We start from the raw sequence: 21,510 nt of genomic DNA on the forward strand, positions 1-21,510 counted from the left end.
CAAACAAATGTTTTATTTAACTTGCCTGTGATTTAATTTATTTCAAAATAATTTATTTGGAATTCATAAAAGCTTTGAAATCAAATGACACAACAGTAAGATTTGCAGTAAGAGACTAAGTAACAAAAAAATTCAAATTACATCAGACAGTAAATCAGACTGAAGATAAAACTTGATGGCATCTTTAGAAAACATGTAATTCAGTCACTCTCCAATTTTCATTTAATTTTCACCTTGTTTTACTGTTTTATGATTTGCTTGATTAGACCTAATAGTGAAATGTGTTCTTTTCTTTTGGTTTACGTACAATATTAACCTTCAATTATTAGAAATTGTTCAGTTTTCACCTTTTAATCAAATTTTGTAGGATTTCCACTTTCTGTTTTTCTTATTTTTATTTTTTAAGCAGAACTCTAATTCTTTTATGGAGTAAACCAAAGAGTTTGATACATGTATGAAAAATAGTAATTTTCATTTATACCAATAATTTGAGATGTACCAGACATATTTCCACCCCCTCTCCAAAAAAATAAAAAAAAACAAAGCAGAGGGAATTAAGACAATAGTCAAATTCTGCATTCACATAGAACAAAGACATTTCAAATGCCTTTCAAAATGTCAGAGATCAAGATGCCCTGGAATGACCTACTGAATCATACATACAGCTTCTCAGTTTGAGGTGATTCTCCAGTATTCCTGATGTCATTTACCACTGTCTGAGTGCTGTACACTCTAGTCGAGAGTTAGTTCTTCCTTCACAGTGAAAACTCAATCAATCATACCAAGTAGAACAGCATCAGCTGGGAAAAGCTAAAAATGCCAATACCAGAAGAATTACCAGCTTTGTGGTTAAGGTATTTTCCTGGATATAGTAACACAGAGGTTCCAATTCATCCTGGAATTAATAAAGATGAAGAGTTAATGATGTCTCTAGTAAGTAATGGCCTATTCTAGGACACATTGCTTCACACCAGCAATAGTGTCTGAGGAAATCCTTCACAAAGAACACTGCACTGAAACCAATACATTCATGTGAAAGTGGAACTAGACTTTCCTGACACAAAATATTAATCAGAAGATTCACAAAAGGGTGATAAAGGCACTTTTCAAAATTACTTCTTCTGTCCTTCTTTCTCCACCTTGGGACATAGCCACCGTGTGAGCTAAAGCTGAAGCTGAGAGCTGTGTCTGGGTAAGCAGATCTGCTGAGACGAGTTGAAGACCTATGGATGAGGATCTGCTCCTGGAACCATTTCTGTATTTTGTGGTGACACAGGTTGCGAACTGGCAGAAAAGGCTCCATCTGCCCCTACAGCCTGGACCCCTCAACCATCCTCTCCCTGGCTCTCTCTCAACATAACTCCAAATCTCAGTTTCTGTGTGTGGCAGAGGAGGAAGCCTTCTGAGTTCTCTTATCCTAAATATCTTATTGTCTGCATTGCCCTTTGGGAAGAATGAGATGAACTCAATGCCTATCATGTAGCAGGGGCCATTGGGCTTTCAGATTTCCTTGGTAAATGTTGAAACCAATAAATCTACATAAGAGAGCACCAAAATCTTGTTCAATTAATGAAAACAAACAAACAAACCCCACAGTGAATCTAGATGAATTTGAACATCCACGATAAAATAGAATTTGTGCAAACATAGGCATGCAATGACATTTCAGGTGGTTTCTACCTGTCAGTGTAGAAAAGTCTGCTGTGAGTCCAGGGTCACATCTGCCACCTCCACAAAGATATTGTCAGTCATCTAAGAACAAACAGGTACTCTGCATTATATTTGTGTATAGGAGAATTGTGACAGATCTCATAACAAATGAACATAGGTTCTGTAAGGTACCAGAATTTTGAAGGACTCTGAAAAGAACAGGAGAGACAGTGTTTTCCCCCTTTTCTTATTAAAAAGGTAGGACAACCTACCCAGCCTTGGCACTGATGAAAGCAGTCACATACCTGAGGAACGAGTGCTTCTACACACAGAACTTGTTGCCCATTCACCTTCTACTTTAATGCAGATTCATTTTTCCATTTATATAACTCTTCTGCTTCATAGATGATCATTTAAGTACTGCTACCCAATGCAAAAACCTTACTCAGGGCTCTTGCTTGGCTTTTTATTTGTTTCATACTCACTACTCTTTCTTTCAAAGAGACTGCCTTTGGGGACATAGAACTCAATAATGCCTCCTTGTTTAATTTCAGGTCCCAGATTACTCCACAACTACATGGTATCCCACCTTTTTATAGGAGGGATTTAAACTGGCAAGAACTACTCATGCATGTGAGGTTATAGACTTATTTACAGTAAAATAAGGCATCTCAAAGCAGTTTAAATTTTCCACATGAAGAATTTTTGTGGCTCTCAGATGAGTAGTGTAACACATCGCGTCTCAGGTTTAAGTTTGGCAAAACCAAGAGTCCTGTTCAAGCAGTTGTCTGTAGATTTTGATTTTCTTTTCTTTATTACTGACTTACTTGATTCTGTTGCATGGGGTTCTTGCACTGATTTTGAAATCAAGGTGAACAGAACAAAGCTTTTAAAATGCAGTTCACCGTCGTCTTTAATTTCTTAATAAATTTCTCTCCCAGACGTCCTCCCATGGATTATACAGAGCAAATAGGCTGTGTGTTTTACACTATATTTTACAGATGAAAAAATTGAACAAAACTCAGTAAGAACATAAAGTAATACTAATTAAAATTATATATCAAGTATAAATTTAATCTTTAAAATTACTTTGATACTTAGGGAATGAGCTTCATAACTCATTAGAGACTCTTCTGCTTTTGAGTTAGTTTCCTTCCTTATTATTTAGCAACTGATTATGGATTCTTCTCTCTATTCACTCACTTGCTTTGTGTGGGACAATGCGTATATACGTAAAAGGACACAACTTGCATGTGTGTTTCTGCATTTTCTTAGGAAAATAGCAAACACATACTACCATTTCTTCCTCCTTCCTGAATCAGTGTCACCACACTAGCAAATTAAAAATAATTTCCAATTTCTTTCACAAATACCTAGCGGCTAAAGATTATTAATGCATTTGTCGGACTGGCATAAATTCAAAAATTGCTCAGTTAGGGAAGAATATAAAGCATTGATTGTTTACAATCAGATTTTGTAGTCTATATTTTCCTCATGGAGGTGAAACTTTATCTTATTGTTAAACAGTGGTTATAATTTCACCACAACTGTTCATCAAAAACTGGTATTTTGGAGCTGCAAAACATCGCTTTCTGAGGCTACAAAGTAAGCAAGCTGTTGCCCCTTCCTTTAATACCCTCCTTTAAAAATAATAGCTGCCAGCAAGTTATAGTTCTATCTCACATATGTGAGACCACTCCAATAAATCACTTCTGCTTGCAGCAGTCATGGATTATGAGGCTTTTATGATCATGAAATAAGCCCAATAGTCCACTGCTGTTCTCAGAAAACTGAGAATTACTCTGTATTATTCTCTTTGTCTGGATGTATGAGCCTCTTGTTTCTCAGGGGCTAGTGTTACATTTAGCCATGCTGCTGGTATGTACCCTGTATACTAGAAATGTTTCCTACAAGTTGGGAAACATTACGGTGTTTTGTCAATTTCTGACATATTTTCCTATGAAAAAATCAAGTGCACTTCAGGTGTTTTAACTCCCTAAAATAATTCTTTTTGTTCTCCTTTCTTTTTCCCCAGGTACAAGATAATCTTCTACAAAGTGTTTTGAAATGTTTTGGCACTGCAAGTAGTACATAAAAGTCATTGGAATGAAGTCTACGAAGAAAGTTTATCATAATTCTTTCTTGGAACAATTATGGCAATTAGATACACTGATACTTTTGTATCTTTAGAACCACAATACTTGGAGAGAAATGATTAGAAGGAGTTTCTTACTGGAAATAGATCTAAAACTGTGGTTTTGATGACATTCTTAGTAAAATATTTGTGCAATAAGCAAGATAATGATGACAGATATCAAGGTCAGGGTAATTACTTTCTATATTTAGATTAGTATTACCCTGGGTGTTATATACAAACTATCTACAAACATCAATCTATTGCTGTCCTTCCTCAGGAACAGACTTTTCACTTTTACGTTATGAGCTTTAATGCATGTGCCAAAATAAGAACCAAAAAAAAAGTATTTTTTTAAACCCAGAAGGTTCAGTATAAAAAAATAAAGAAAAAGAAAAAAGCAGAGAAAAGTTGGCTTTAAAGTTGCAATTATGCAAACTTGGAAATGCAGATTGCAAAAGAGTATTTTATCCAAGAGTGTTGGGTGGTGGAAACTAGCTAGCATTCAAAAAGGAATTGGTGTGTCAGGTTCTTATTTACATTTCTGATACTCCTGAAATTAATAGATAGCTATTTGCTTTAATCTTTTCATATCAGCCACAAACCGCTTGTATAAGTTTTATCATAATAATTTGGAAAGGAATTGAATTTTATTCCAGTGGCATTCAGTTTCTAATTTTCAATCCCAAGTTGTTGGATGGTAGCTGTGCTGTAGGGTGATATAAGAGCCTTACATAAACAGTGCTTCAGAACTATACATACATCTTGACTGGACTAAATCAACAGAGATAGTAGTGTGCTGATTCAAAGGCACACATAAATGAAAAATGTTTCAAAGCCAAACTAATGTGATCTTCCGAGCTGTGAGTTAAATTTAATGTTATAACAAAAGACAAGGTCAGTAAAGTAAGCCTTATTCCTTCAGATTCTTTGCTTTAATGCTATTAAATGTCTGGACACAGTAAACTCAGTAAATGCCCCCACCCCCAACAGATCTCCTTCTGAATTATTTGTCTTTGAAATTACTCATTTTTTCCTCCAGCTGTGTTGCAATGTTCAGCTGAGGCTATAAATAAACAGCTCTTTCAAATGTCATTGGCTAATATCATCCTATGCATTGATCATGGAATTACGCTTCCAAGTTTCTATTGGATTATGAACTGGATGTTCCTGGCCTAAAATGTATGTAGCTTGTGGTAATTAGGTATGAACACTCTTGATTTCATCAAGTTTTACAGCTTCTGTATCATCAGTGACAAATTTAAATTTTCTGCCATTTTCATACAGTAAAGTCATGATAAAATGTTCCTTAAGCTACAAAGTGAAGGGAAAAAACAGTCTTTATCTCAGTGGTGACAACTTGTCTCTCTCTATTTTTCATCCAAATAAGTAGAATGCTGTAAATCCTGTCCAGAAGACGTAGACTGGAAGAATTAATCAAAGGTTTGTTTATGAGCTATTTGGAGCAGATAAAATGTTGTGTTGACAACACTATTTACAAATTATCTCTCAACATCAACTGAAGGGGAGCACCTGATCCTCATGTCAAGGAGAGCAGATCTGAGTCCCAAGTGAAGAGCTTTAGGCAGTGGGGCAACCTCCTACACAGATCCTCTGAGGATAGTCTTAGAAAACTAATACTGGCAGCCAAACATGTGCACTGTGACACAAACATTTCATCAAGGATGAGGAATGTTCACTTTGCAGCTACTGAGCATGAATGTTCAAGTGGTCAGTTTGCTCAATAAGACAGGTTATCACTATCTGAAGAAAAACATACGACCTGAGATCCTCCAGCTTCTTTTGTGTAGAAGTTGGCACTAGTGAATGGTTTTTATAGATAAACTTTTTAGTATGCCATTTAGGTTCCAGATTTTGCAAAAGTTCTCATGGATATATTAAAGAAAAAAAACAAACCCAAATCAAAAACCAATAAAACCACCCAACGAAAAAAAGCTCCATAAACTCGAGCCAGCAATATGTCCTTGTGACAAAGGTGGCCAATAGACACCAAACACATTTTAAAAAAATAATTTACTGTGATAGTTATCAGACATTGGAACAGGTTGTCCAGACTCTTCATCCTTGGGGACATTTAAAATCTCAACTTTCTTTGTAAGAAATGAAACTATGGTCTTTGAAAAGTTTTAAATGCACATCCATCTTACCATATTTGCTTACGTATTGTATATGTACATATACACACAAAAATCTACATTTCTATAGAAATCCTTAAGATATTTACACATTTTGAGGTACATGGAATTCTTTTTCTGGTAATATACATGACTTATGTATTTTTCTCCATCAGATAAGATTAGGACAGGACTTGATTTTTTTTCCAAAATCAAGGCCTGTGCTTGAAGTGGCTGGTGATGACTTGCTAGTTGATGAATACAAACTGAGTCTAGCTTTGCACTGAGCAACAGTGAGATCCAGTGGAGAGAAGCAATAACATTTTTAAGGGTCTTGGTTTATAAGAGAAGCAGCAAAACTATGACTATGAGATTCTGAGCCAGACATCGTTAACTGCTGAATAATGGGATCCAGGAACTGCCTTTTTGGAATAAACCCAAGGAAATGCAGCTTGTGTGAAATACAGAGTCAGACTCTTTAATAGGACCCGTAGTGATAGGACGAGGGATAAAGGTTTTAAACTAAAAGAGGAAGATACGAGGAAGAAATGTTTTAAAATAGGGCTGGAAGTTTGATTTGTGAGAACTATGGACTGTTTATGCAAAGAAGACGACTACAGACAGCAAGTCATCATTAGATTCAAGATATTTCTGAATATCTTTAAAGATGAAAGACTGAATTTACGTCATCTGTGAGTTTAGTTGCCAACAAGTATTGGGTATCTATTAAAAGATGAGAAAAAAAGGTAAACAATGCTATGAGGATTGGTTTGCTTCATCTTGTAGAAATTCCTATACAAACAGTGCGAGAAATTAAAAATACAAGCGCTTGAGAATTTTGCAGTACTCTGCAAATTGATTCATTCAAGAATCAATTAATTTCTTATTGTTTGGACCAATTCATTTGCAGAAGGTGCAGTATTTCTTATTGTTTAAAGCAATTCATTTGCATGGGCTGAATACTCCCATGCTACAAGATGCTTAAATTGTGAAAAATAAGCCCTTTTTTCATGTTACTGGCAATGTACTGCAAGCATACAAAAATAAACCATGATGCGAAAGATTTCATTAGATTATTAGATTCTTAGAGATTAATATTAGAAAATGACAACATCCTTTGTAACAATAGGAGCTTTCCTTTGCAACAGCTAGTTTTAAAATGGAGTGTTGTTGTCCTTCTTATCATTTAGTACCAGATGAGAGTTATAAGAAAAGCACATCCTCTATCCAACAGCTGGGAACCCCAGCTTCATAGATAAGAAAGGTTGTTTGAGTTCTGACAAAAAATTGAAATGTCCTGAAAAATTTTCTAGGAATAATGGGATCTATATAGAAATGCAAAGGACAATTTAAGAGATTTGTATGGCCATTAATCTTATGTTTTAAGCTCATCATCGATAATGTGCACCTAATTCAGGCATGCTATAACTTATGCTTTCTTTTATATTTATGAATAATCATAGATAGATATTATTTGGCATTAGGAAAAAATTAAATTCGGTGATCAAAAAACCAAAAATAATTGGTTTGAGCTGAAGCTTTCAGGCTGGTATGTTGGCATTTTGGATGTTAAATTGAATGTGTGAAACTTAAATGCAAACCTTTTTAGTGGAACTGTGTGGAAAAGGGCATCTAGTGTACATTTTAAGATGTCTTTTCAGCTTATTTTTGGAAGAGAACAACTTACACTTCCTTTACTGTAATTCGTAAAGTTCTAGAGAATTATTGCTAAGCACTGCAACCTAAAGTCCTTGAAAATATAACTACCTAGACTGGGAATGGATATATCCTTAGCTGCCACCACCACGTTCCTGTCCTGGCTGAAGGACTCTGAACAAGGCCATAAAACATTTAGCCCCCAGGCCTCTTTGGTCCAGCTTCAGCAATGTGTTTTGGCTCTCTCAAAAGGTCGTGAAGAGACACTGATTATAGCTTGGAAACAAGAAGCCTCTGTAAGTTTAGATACTAAATCCTTCACAGACTGTTTTTGAAATTGATCTAATACGGCCCAAGAAAATAAAACATTCCACTTACATACATTTACTTAATCTTTCTCAGTAATATTACTAAAAAATAAATGCATTTATGAATTTATGATACAACAGTTGCTCTGCATACTATCTACTGCAAGGTGTCCCTGAATTACCCTGAGTGCAATGGTGGAGCAGCCCTTTGATCAATAGTCAATGTGAATTCACCTTTTTTTTTTCAGCCATTTACTTGGAAATCTTTAATAACTCCCATCTGAGGTCCTGTAGTAATCAAAACTTTCCAGGGGAACAAAGGCCAGGGCACTTTTCAAAAGAAATATTTATCATCTTATTTTAACCTGAAACAAATATGGAAGCTGAAACATGGCTGTGGTCTTCTCCCAACAGCAGTGTGGTGTGGGGACTGCTTGGTGCACTATGAGTAAAGGAGAGGCTGATGTGCACTAAAAAGTAGGAAACTAAAATTTGCATCAGCAAAGTAGAACATTTTCACCCAAATAAGTCCCCATTAAGGGGATCTGTAGAGGGACGTTATGTAACTTTACATTCTGGAAAAAAATGAGGCTCAGAGAAAAGCAGCTAGAGAAAGCTCTGAATTATGCAGCTGCAAAAAAACCCAACTGGTTTTCTATTACTGTATAAATCAGTAAGTTTCTAGAATTCATGTGTTAGTAGATGGATGCTGTGAGTATATTGTAAAACACAAAACTAAAGGTTAAGTAATTTTTAGTTAGGTAAGAAACAGGTGAATTGCCTAGATTTTAAAAAAATCCTTATGTGACTGCTTATTAAGGTTATCACAAAACCTCTATATTGAGAAAAGTATTCCTTGGGTTTTAAGGTCCAGTACATTTGAAAGGCACTAGTAAGTCATATTTACATTTCTCAAGATTTTTATTATAAAAGATTTTTTCTAACGAAAAGAAGCATTCCTAAAAAAGTCATCACCAGTGCTGTTTGTAGCAAGTCTTTGGAATACAACAATGAAAAAGTTGTCAAGCTGTGGAATCACCTTTTCCTTGTCTCTTAAAATTCCATTTGTGTTTAACTCAAATATCAACATGCATTTTTTGATCACTACATCTTTAAGGCAAAATTCAGCACTCTGCAAAGGTGTTTTTTGACTGTCAATATTTTAAAGGCTTAAACCCAGCCTATTACCAACATAACAAATGCAAAATAATGGGTGTACTACTTAAAATGCTTAAGAAAGAGGAGAATGCACAGGAAATTTTGCTAAGTGACACCAGGAGCTACAAGTCACTTTCCATGGCAGCTGATTGACTCAATAGCAGTATAATGTCCCCCATGATTTATATCTCTGTTGCAGTGGTGAAGGAGCTGCAAAACATTGGAAAAACATTGCAATTGTACCTAATGAGAATTTTAAAAAGTTAAAGTTAAAAAGCTGTCATTTGTTCATAGAAGCCAAGTCCTAGAAGGGTTTAAGAATGCCAAATTTATGGTTACTAAGTGTCCTTGAGGCAGACCTCACCCATATGCTATGACGTACAAAGCTATATGCACAGAACTGCCTCTCTCAGCCCTGTGAGTGCACAGAGGTGGAACAGACTCAAGATGGTGTGATTGATTACATGTCTGTCTGCTTCATTTTACACCACAGATAACTTATTTTTTAATACAGGCTTTCTCTGGTAATTATAATAATTGGAATTAGGTAGTTGCATTTTTATGCATTTATCAAATATTTGAAGATATTTATCATCCATCTCACATTTCATAATTTAGAAATGAACTGCAGAGGACAACTGAATTACAAAGTCTTTCCTATTTATGCTCCCTGTTTCCTCAGCCTTCTTCATCAAAAACGAAAAAGAAATTAGAAAAAAAAAAAAAGGTCCTTCAGAGATGGTTCCTTATTCCTGGGATATGATTCAAAAGAGTTCCAGTCAGGGAAAAAGGTCCCCTATGAAGAGCAGCTTGCAGGATAGATGCTTTTGATTGTGCATTTCATAGGGAGGTTATTTCCTCCACAGCACTTCCATAATGGCCTGGCACACTTCAAATGCAATGGCAATATAAATGAGGAAAATAAATCAAAGGCGTTTGGGGAAACTAAATTCTTTGGATATAAATTTTGCCTTTGGATATTATGAACACATGAATCAAAAATAGATGCCAAAAGAAGTGTGGAGTGAGTATCCACAGGAAGTGTTCAGTCTTTAAATTACTCATTGCACACAGCAATTAGTTAGGCAACAAACATTTTTAGCCATTACTCCCAGTGTAAAATAACCTTTAATAAACTCAAAGGAAGTACAGACTATCCATGTGTGTGGATACATAATTTTTTTAGGCATGTTCACCAGATATAGTCACTGAGTGCACCACAATTTATTGCAACTCACTCAAGAGAAAAGCAAGTGCTTTGTACACTTAGGAATTCTTTCAGTCTATATGTACATTAACTTTGCAGATATATTTTGAGGAAAATAAAGATCATTAATTAATTATTTCAAAATTCAATTCCAATTAAAAAGTCCCCTCTCCATTTTAGTAATACTCATCACTAAGGTTTTCTCTTCTGCCACTAAACCTATTGAGCTTCATGCACAGCAGTTAGGAAAGAGAAAACTTCTGGTCTTCATGTCAAGATGCACATTATGCCTTTGGAGACAGGGTATTTTTGTTTCCTGCTGCACATTTAATATTCCTCAGAATAAGGTTGTGTTAGTGTACTGTGTATCCCATACTGAACCCTTGACTACTCGGGGAAGCTTCAGCTGGAAAGAATGGCTTGCTTATGGGCCACTAGTGGCTCAAAGCAGAGTGGGTGCTTAAAGATATGGAGATTATCTACCTGTCTGAAGGGCTGCCCCAAGGCTGACTCCCTGCTGCCCTCTCAGCCTAAAGCAGTCAGCCATCCAGGGAAATGCTTCAGCTTCAGAAGCTTTACATCATTTTTACATCATTTGTCAAGTGACTGTTTAAGATTAGATCACCATTTCTAATAAAAAGTAATTTTACTCAAGCCATTAACATGAAGCAGCATATAAGTTACACATTTATATGAAGTGAATCAAATCCACCTACAGCACCTGCAAAAAATTATTTCCTAATTATTTTTACTCAAGAGAAGAATGGGAATCATTAGGAAGAGAGGCTGTTTTGCAAAGGAATCCAAAGTAAATTCATTGTGTAATTCAGAATTGTATTAATATTTCTTCCATCTATCTTCTTTGACATCTTGATGTCTTTGATAAAAGATGCAAGTGTTGCAAATATGCCAATACAAATCAAACTTGCTGTCTAGCTCCCTAAAGTACTAACCAGAAGAGTATTAAAAGAGGCCATTATACTTTCTTTTTTAAGCCCTGGCTCTTTCTATTCCTGCTTGTTTTTTCTGTTTCTTCTTCTTCTGCTTAAAGCCTTAGCTCTGTGTAACCACTACTAAAGATACAGACCAGGTCCTGAAGGGCTTATACTCTAATTTAAGATAAATTTCAACAAGATTATAACAGAGCATGAGGGGAGCAAAGGCTAAGGAAAGACCCTGTCTAAACATACATGTATTACTATCTCTGTGCACAGTTTGTTTCCTCTCCCCTTTTAAAGAATAAAGGTACACAACACCAAAATTGGGATATCTTTATTCAGTTTGGGGATTGCAGAACTAAATCAGCCAGTAGCACAAGAAAAATAATAGACCCCTTTACTCTTCACTCTCTTTTTCTCATTCTTGTGTTTGAAAATAAAGTTGCAGACATATTTTATTTTTTCTGCTGTTCAAATCCAGGGCGAATCAGGGTTCAATATTTCACAATTCATACGTACCAGAGTAAATGTATCTACAGGCTGTGAGCTCTTACTAACAGAGAAAATACAGTGCTCTTTCTGCTGCATTTGCTCTATTAATTACAGAAATGTTTTCTCTGGGAAAACCAGGACATATCCTCCATATCCTCAGCACCATTTCCCACAGACAGTTTGTGAATCCCAAACCTATAATCCATGGTGTTCAAGTCTCCTACATAAAAAGGCTCAGATTTCCCATGTTTTTTCTGTAAGATAAACATTTAAAGGTACCTCATTTTTCAGTTATTGAACTGTTAAAGTCTGTCTCTTTCTACCACGCATTGTATTATCTCTGGCCCTTGAAGAACATGCTGGTATTTACAAGCACATTGTATGGTTTTGCTTATGAAGGTCGATCATTCTGAGTTATTAAATGACTTCACTGACTATGTAGGGGATCTTATTGATTGTACCTTGGGATAATATTTGCATCTTTTGCTTTTTATCTATTTATTCACCGGATTACAGATGCTTTAAAGCCAATTAGAATTAATACCAAAAATGTGAGCTATCTCACTGCTTACTTTCTGTATATAGGTTTTCTTACACTTTTACCAATAATGATTTATGCGAAGTCACCAAGACAGCTATTGCTTCCATTGTGGAGTTTATTATCTCCAAGATGAGCAGACAAGTCATTAAGCTCCCACAGAAGGATTAGCATAGAGAAAGATAACTGCATTGTGATTTTCTGGTAACATGGTTCAATACAATGATGGTTTAAGGAAGGAAAAGCCAATTCTAGCATTGTCATTATAGAACACTCTATGTTGTCAATAGGTAGTTATAAATACTATCTCCTGTAAGAGCTACTATTCCATAAAGAGGTCTTTCTGTCATGCACCCATGTGATCAGTACTACATGAAAATAACTTGTGGAGAAAGGATTTATATTACATATTCCTTGGGCTGCTGGTGGATGAGAGGCTGGACATGAGCCAGTAATGTGCACTTCACAGCCCAGAAAGCCAAGTGTGTTCAGGCTGCACCAAAAGCAGAGTGAGCAGCAGGGCAAGGTAAGGGATTATGCCCCTCTGCTCTGCCCAGACCCACCTGCAGTGCTGCACTCAGTTTTGGTGTCCTCCACATAAAAAGGATGTGGACTTCAGTGTGGGTTGTGAGACACCCCAACAGGTTGCCCAGAGAAGCTGCAGATGCTCCATTGTTGAAGGCCAGGTTGGATGGGATACTTAGCTAAGAGGACTAGCAATGGTGTTCCTGCCCATGGCATGGGATTTGGAAGTAGATGATCCTCAAGGTACCTTCCAGCCCAAACCATTCTGCAATTCTCTGAGTATGTAAAAATATTTTTCCAACTGTAACTTTTACTCTAAGTCCTGTAATGATGCAAACCTTCTATTGAATGTTCTCTTCACACCTGTGTACATTTTCTTGTTATAAACTAATTTCAAGTAACCAGCCAAATTAATCTCCGCTTAGGGATCAAATTCTGGGTACTTTGCTCCAGCATTAATTCAAAATACATCCTACATCTTGCACTTACTATGCCCTGTCTGGCATATCTTGTGACAAATTTTTGTATCTACTGCAAACCAGAAACATGATGTTTAAAATTTTACCACTTGATAATGAGGGTACATAGGAGGAAATAAAACATCTTCAATAAGGTTTTGCGCCTCATGTGGTATACAAGAATCAAAAACTGCTTTTGTTCTGCAAGACACAGGGTGGGGAGCTCATTTGATTATAGGTTTTTGCAATCAGGAAAATATTTATTATTCAGTGAAGATAGATTTTTTTAACCCAAGTTTTCACTAAGTCCAGCAGTGTCCACTATAGCCTGGCAGTCAGGACATATCTGAGATATCCCAATGAGGCCTAAATAGCATGTCACTGGGGAACTACAGACTTTTGCAAGAGATAGGATCAGGGTACCACCACTCTCAACTGCATCATTATACCATGCTGTTACATTAAAAAAGTTGGAAATGTTTCCAAGAAAATGAGACAAACACTGCTTTTAATTATAGGTCATATTTAAACCTTCATATTTAAAACTTCATATTCTGTTATAGGCCACGTAGCTCATGTGATGTTGTCCTTACAGACCAACATGTTATATGATACTTTGATGAGTCTGAAACATGGGATCTACACAGATTCAAGGGAAGGCAAAAAATAAATACAATGCACTGATTCCTGAAGTGAAGATAAAATGGGAAGACAGTGTCAGGGACTGGAAAAGGGAGTCTGTTCTGAGACATCTCGGGGATGTGGAATGTGTGGTAGGGCATGGGTCAGGCCTTGCTCTGTTGAGGTCCTCTGCCCCCCATGCCCAGGTTGGAAGGGACCTTAAAGATCATCTAATTCCAAAATAAATGGCTACAGAAATACATCCTTACACATCATGTAGATTCTTGGGTAAGAGCATCTGTTCTAGACCTGTATGAAAAAGTTAGACATGCTGCTGGTTTGTGGAAGAAGTCTTTTATGAGACTTTTTGACCCATGGTAAATTTCTGACTTCCAGAAGAGTGTGCCACAGCTCTGTAGGAAGTAATTTGCCAGTCACCAGCTCACCAATGTCCACTGGTCTAGAAGGATGAAGTTCTAATGAAATATTAAAAATTAACAAAGAAAGTTTTATTTGATAAAAAATTTCCTCTGCAGTAGGTCAAGATGCATGAATTAATAGTTTCTAAACCCCGAAAGGGCTGTTATGATACCTTTGTAGTTAACATGGGGTAGAGCATCAAAATTCTTCCATGTGTTCAGCAACTGTTTTGACTACAGGAGTCTTTAAAAAAGATAATTTATGCTGATTTAAAGGCCTACACACTGGAGAATCTACTCCATCTTTTGGTAACTTCCTGCAGCAGCTGAATGTTTTCACTCCTAAAAAAGTGTGCCAGACTTATTTTTGTCAGAATTCAGCTTGCAACTGTTGGACTGTTTTAGGCCTTTATATCTTAGATTAGTGTCTGCTGTCAAAAGAGCTGCCTCCTGTAAGTACTGCATTAAGTTATTTCTTAAACAACTGAAAAGATGAGTTTGAAACCGCCATTTTGAAGTGTATGAGTGATAAACTGAAAGTTTTATGCAAATTTTTGCTCTCAATATTTTTATTCCGTTCAAATTGAAAAAGTTAAGCATGTCATCAAATACATCTGTACTTGGAATCATCAACATTAATTCAAAAGTAAACTGAACTTTGTTATAACTTTATTTAATGTTCTTTTCTTTCCTTCTGTATCAATTGTTTTGAAACAATATCAAACTTTATATAGCAAGGAATAAGTACTTAATATCTTAATTTCATTTTTGTATGCTCATTTAAAACTTTTCACTTTTTGTATTTTCAATGAAATTATGTTTTTATGAGTCATAACTTTAAGATCATATTATTACAAAGAATAAATTTTATAGGCATATAGGCTGCATTAAAGCTTTCAAGTGCTCAACATTGTGTTTTCCATGAAAAGATACTGATTTTAGAAATGGGGTTCATTATGATGTTGGAAATATTTGGAGGGCTTGAGAAAAGGGTATTTTTGTAAAATCTTGTCAGTGGAAAGTGATTAGTATGTGCTAAAAATTAACAGGGGTTATTTAAGGCATAATTAATTCCTCTGGGCTTTTAAGATATACTGAGCTTTTTAAGTGTTCACCACTAAATATTCTGCAGCAGTGCTTATAGTGTATAATGAATAACACTCAGCAGTGATAGCACAGCATCATCCTTATTCCTTCACAGCAAGTTTTTCTCAATTCATTCATCATGTCTTTCAGCTTCTTACAGTTACTCCATAAAATCAGCCCCACTCTATATTCAACAAAAAGGTTATCAAAAATAGAAATGCCTTGAATGTTAAATTTGTTTAGTAAGTATTACAAGTCTATGAATATGGAATACATGAGTTTATCATATGGAGTAGAGAAATATCCAAAAGGGACCAAGATCTGTCAAGTCAAATGGAAACCCAAAATATCTGTTCCCAAGCTAACAAATTCTTTCAGAAATATAGGTTCTTGTTTGGGTTTTTCACTTCTGGCATTGATATAGCCCATGTTCTCTATAATTAGTGCTTTAGTTTCAGGAAGTTATTAGGTTTTCAATACAGCTCTTTAACATGAATTCTGAAGTTAATTATCAGCAACATCATGATCCTGTTTTAGTATTTTATTATAGATAGCTTGGCTGTCTGGATGTTGTCTAAATAAGAACTGGGGAGCATGGAGAATCATGCATTATGTCCCTTAGATGTTTATACTTGCAAATGGTTTTTAAACCCCTCTCAAATCAAGGGGAATTTTAAGGTAAATGAGGCAAATTTCCTTTTTTAGGTATAGATGATATACAATAAAAATACTGGAGAAAGTTTCTTACTGAAAGCACATACAGTAGTGGTGTTAGGAAGCAATGAAAAATATGAAATTAGTTATACACTAGAAGAGCAGACAGTAAATTAAGATAAAGTGAAAGCATTTAACTGTTCAAAGACTAAGAAACATAAAAATCAAAGTTAATATAGTTTTTCTCGCAGCTGTAGAGTAGCCCAGTAGCCCCTGAAAAAGCTCATTAATTTCAATGCAATTAACTATAATTAATATGACACCCCAGGAGTGTGTGCCCCTGAGGGATAATGTCAGCCCTTGGGTGTGACCTACTGTGTGATGTTATCTCAGCAGGACTCAAATTCCATACACCTCCTGAGCTAATAAAATTAAGGTTCCTTCAAAAGGCCACTTTGGTAACTTTGGTTATTGAATTTCATTTCTGTGGTCCAGAACATTAGTAACACAATGAGTACAAAAATGAAAAAAGAATAAATATAGTAAACTGATCACAAACTGATTCAGCAGCAGAGGGAGAGGACAGAGTAGTCAAACCGTGAACAGCGTGTCATGCAATAGCAGAGCCCTGAAGAAACATTTGGAAACAAAACAAAAACAAGAGGCTTTGAAGCCAGTTAGCAAAATGATGTGATCTATCACACTTAATCAGACTGAAGCTATCACCTAAAACACCTGCTGTTTTTATTATATCTAATTTACAGTAAGAAAATGCAAATTCTTGCTGAGAACTTAAGAGTTGGAGATAGCATGCTGCTGAAAATGTCCTTCAGCGTCTTCTGTAGACAGGGTTAATTTATGTTATACCTTGCAGATCCAAAGGAAATACAGAAATGGCTGGAGATTGCAAGGGCTGAGCTGGATGTTGGTTGAGTACTACAAATAGGGTGAAGAAAAGGGGAGATTGATATTAGGAACTGCTAAGATGACAAAGGGAAATCCTCTGGGTGTATTTGCTGCAGTACAACAGGGAATGTGGAAGTTGGCAAAGGAGGCAAGGTATCATGGAAACTATTGCTGTCTCACTGGCAAGCTGCAAATTGATCTTGGTGTCCCTGGAGCAACAAACCTGTCAAGAAACAGTAAGGGGGGGCCATTCAAGAAGCTCAGAACACTTATAGTTGACTGAATCTGACGTGACCACACTAAGACAGAACCTTGGAAGGAATAAAATTTGGGCCCCAGACTAAACACTGTGGAGCTCATTAACCAGTTGTGCTATGCAGTGATGAAGGTGTGAAACAATGTTTTGTGAACCATCCCCTAACAGGAAAGTGCTTGGTGATGCAAGGATCAGAGATTACATTATTTCTGATGTCAGAATGAAAATGCTTTAAAACCACCTAAACATGGAATCTTTCCCCCAAGTAATAACACTTGCTCAAAACAACATGGTTTTAATGACAAATTGTTTTCTCAAAATACCCATTTCAAAATGTTCCAATTTTAAGAATGTAAAAGGATCCCCTCTTTCTGTACATCATCACTTAGAAAGAGTCCAGATTTCAGCTTTATCTTTCAAGCTTTTGTAGTACTTGTGAACCTTGTTCACTGATGTATTTGATTGTAATGACATTCTACTTCAGAGTTTACATGGTTATGTTTCATGTTCTCATCATTAATGTATCTGTGCCTGATTATGTATGACCCATGCAAAGGATTTGCTTTCTGCCTATAAAACACTCAATTCCAGCAGACTATAAAATAATCCTCTTACAGAGGTGTTTTTAACAGGTTTGAAGAAGGTATACAGCTGGGAAGCACATCATGTTAATGTTGGAGAGGCTCAGTGTATCTGGGTTTATTATGATGTTAATTATATGAATGGGCTTTTCCTTTTTTTTTAAAGGAATCTCTTTTTAGTGTATATTTAATAAGTAAAATAACCATTTCTTGTTCAAAAATTCAAAATTCCTACCTACAAAAAGAATTCAGATCAACTTTTAACTAACAGAGTCTCTCATTTTCCTCTCACTGTTAAGAAATCATCGAATCCCTGTACCTACAGATATCATTCTCTGAATATATTCTTTTTTGGTAACAAATGAGGTGACCAGATGTCCCACTTTTTCCAGCAAAAATGTAGTGTCCCTATTTTCTTTCTTCCTATATGGGTCACTCTATCCCAGGTTTCAAGTCCCTGTCAAACATCAAAGAAATGGCAACTCTGCAAGGAAAATATGAAAGAAATTTTCCTGAAAGCAGCAGGTTTGGATTTCCAATGTTTTAAACAGCTTTACAGCTTTGTATAAATTAAATCTTTTGGGATAAAAAAAAGCAACACAAAAATACAAAAGAAAGTTTAAAAAGGCAATAGATCTCTGCTACAGCCCCAATGCAGTTCCACTCACACAGTCTGCTATGAGTGTTTTAATTTAATATTCATTAATCCATAGACCCATAGCTGGTATATGGAATTACATAATGCTTTTAATGACTCTGTTTGTTACTTACCTAATCCCTGAAGATTGTGATGGTGAAAAAGAAGGAGTTCACTATCGACACATGGAGTTGAATAGGGAGACTGGCCCAGAGCTGCTTTGAAACTCTAGATAAGCAAAGGTGAAGATTTCTGACAGTACCAAAATCAAACAGGGGATCATATTAAAGGGGATAATGAGGAAAGACCAAATTGTCCAAGTCTTGCTCGCATTTCTAATATTTGAAAAATTTGCCTTCCCATTAAAAGTTAAGCTTGTAGCTAAAAAACTGTTGTCTCTTTCACCATACATGCTGGCTGGGGTAGAATTAATTTTGTTCACAGTGGTTGGTATGGGCCTATGTTTTGGATCTATGCTGAACAAAGGGCTGATAGCATAGAGATGCTCTTGTTATTTTTGAGCAGAGCTTACAGAGCTAAGGACTTTACTGCTTTTTATACTGCCCTGTTGGCAAAGGAGGCTAGGAGGAGACACAGCCAGGACACACACCCCAACTAACCAAAGGGATATTCCAGACTGTAAAGCCCCAACATTTAAATATAAGAGTTTCACCGAGGTCCTTTAACTATGCTCTTTTAACCTTTAACTTGTGGTTAAATGAATCAAAAAAATACCAACCAGATATTCTCAAGATGTTAAAATCATTTTACTGACAAAATATAGAAAATCAAGGAACTTTGGCAAAATCCAATTAACAGAAAACACTTCTCACAGTATTAATTTGGCCCATTCAACTTAGCAAACTACAAAGCTGTTTGATGTTGTTACCCAAAATGTTCCAATAAAAGGGAATTAGAAGAAGAAAGAGAGAAGGAGAGAAAAGATAAGAAACATACATATATAGCTACCAGCTCCTGGGCTCCAGCATGGATCAGACACACGCTCCAGCAGAAGGCTCAGCTCATGCTCAGCTTTAAATAGCCACTGGCCTCTGTGGGCCCACCCCCAAGGTGGGACTTCAGGTCACCTGGCCTCTCAGGAGTGGGCTTAGCACTGTCTGAGGTGTGCCAATGATTGACAGCTCTGCCAGGCTGGGATGCAAGCTCCAGGGGTGTTGGGGTGGGAGAGCAGTTCACCACCTTGGCAGGGCAAGGCCCAACCTGCCCCCTTGCCACACTCCACAGGCATCCCAAAACATCTGGATAAATCAACCTTTCCAGTCTGGCACAGACCATGTGGCAGCATGCTCAGCATGCAAAGTGAGAGGAGGAAGGGGGGACTTCTGGAGTGATGGCATTTGTCTTCCCAAGTCACCCTTATGCATGGAGTAGCCCTGCTCTCTCAGGGATGGCTGAATGTCTGCCTGTCGATGGAAGTGGTGAATGAATTCCTTGTTTTGCTGTGTTTGCGTGTGTGGCTTTTGCTTTCCCTACTAAGTTGTCTTTATCTCAACTCATGATTTTTCTAACTTTCACCCTTCCAGTTTTCTTCCTGATCATGCTGGCAGGGGAGTATTATGACCTGCCCCTGAAGGTGGGTTAACTAAGGTTCTTGTCAATAATAGAACCCTTGGGGCAGATTAGAATGAAACAACACTGAATCACCAGTGTTTATGAATACATGTACGGCAGGTTTATTTCAGAACAATTTGATTGCAATGGAAAGGAAATATGCAGTCAGCTTGGTTATTATCTGTAGAAATACAGCAATATAAAAACATAAAAATAACACTTAAGAAAATGTACAAGGAAAAGAAAGAAAGGATAAGAGTAGAAAGATATCATCACCCATGGACTGGTCCAGATGAGACTTGATTGCTGCAGTTTTGGTGTCTGTTGATTGCAATGTTGCCCAGTCTTCATCCATTGGGAGTGGAGAAGCCTACAAAACACAAATTTCAGTGGGTTAATAAATGCTCAGGGTCAGGTGGGAAGGCCCAGGCACCTCCCCTGATCAGGGAGTTTTATGTTGTCTGATGTTACCCTGTGGATCACGCGTAGTCCCCTGGTGGGAGGCTCCAGAAATAAGTCTGGGGGTGCTTCAGGGGTGTTTGATAGTTGGTGACACCTAACACAAGACAGCTGTCTCCCATGTCAGCATAGTGGGCCAGCTATGCCCCATCAGAAAGGATGAATAACTTTAGGCCTATGTGTGAATGCCCCAATACCTTCCCCGAGGAGACTTTTATACCTGAACCAGTTGTGTTAAGGAAACCATAGGCATAATAAAAAGCACTATCCCACCTTGCAAAATCTTCTAATTGGCCTCTTCCCTTATCTGGCTTATAATTTAGCTGCTGCTAACAAAAGTCGCTTTGTTGTGGTCAGCCTCCAGTGGTGGATGTTCCTCCGGTGGTGGATGCTCGCCCCCTCTGCACCTAGGCTGTTCTTAGGCAGATCAGAGGTTTCACCATGTCCAGAACCCTCCTGCTCCCCTTCAGTTTGGGGAGGTGTCTGTGCAAACCTGGCCTCAGCAGAGCACCTGCTGCTTTTGCAAATGGGCAATTGTTTGAGTCATTAATCTTTAACATTTCAGTCTCTCACAGGGAGTGAGCCAGCGGCTGTGTGGGACTTCTGGCTGGGTTAAGCTACATCACCAATAAAAAGCAACTGCAGCTGACGTGTTTACAGGAAAAGTGGTTGATTGGATGCCAGTAAATGTCATTAGAAGGTGAGTTGGAAGTGGCCTATGTGGTAAAAGTTTGTTGGAAATCTACTTCCAAAACATGCCAGCATTGGAAGACTAATATGTGTCCATGAGGTGATTACTCATCCATTATTTCTTTCCTGAGTATAACCTATATCATAATTTTTTGAGTTCATTTGTGGTGAGGACAGATTATAACCTTTCAGAGGGTAAATGGGTGGGGAGAATATACACACTCATTGTGGCAAGGAGTCTTACTTACATGGATAGACACACTTTTATTTCAATCCTGTGAGGATTAAAAGAAGAGCTCAAGACAATGTTTGGAAAACATTTATCTATAGCCTTTTAAACACTGTTCTTTTATGTGTTAAATTTATATATTCCAGCCCTTATCCTCAGACCAGTGTATTGCTCAAGGACCAGTTCTTGGAGCAGAAGCTG

This window comes from Molothrus aeneus, chromosome 4 (assembly GCF_037042795.1).
Source record: "Molothrus aeneus isolate 106 chromosome 4, BPBGC_Maene_1.0, whole genome shotgun sequence".
Lineage (NCBI taxonomy): Eukaryota > Metazoa > Chordata > Aves > Passeriformes > Icteridae > Molothrus > Molothrus aeneus.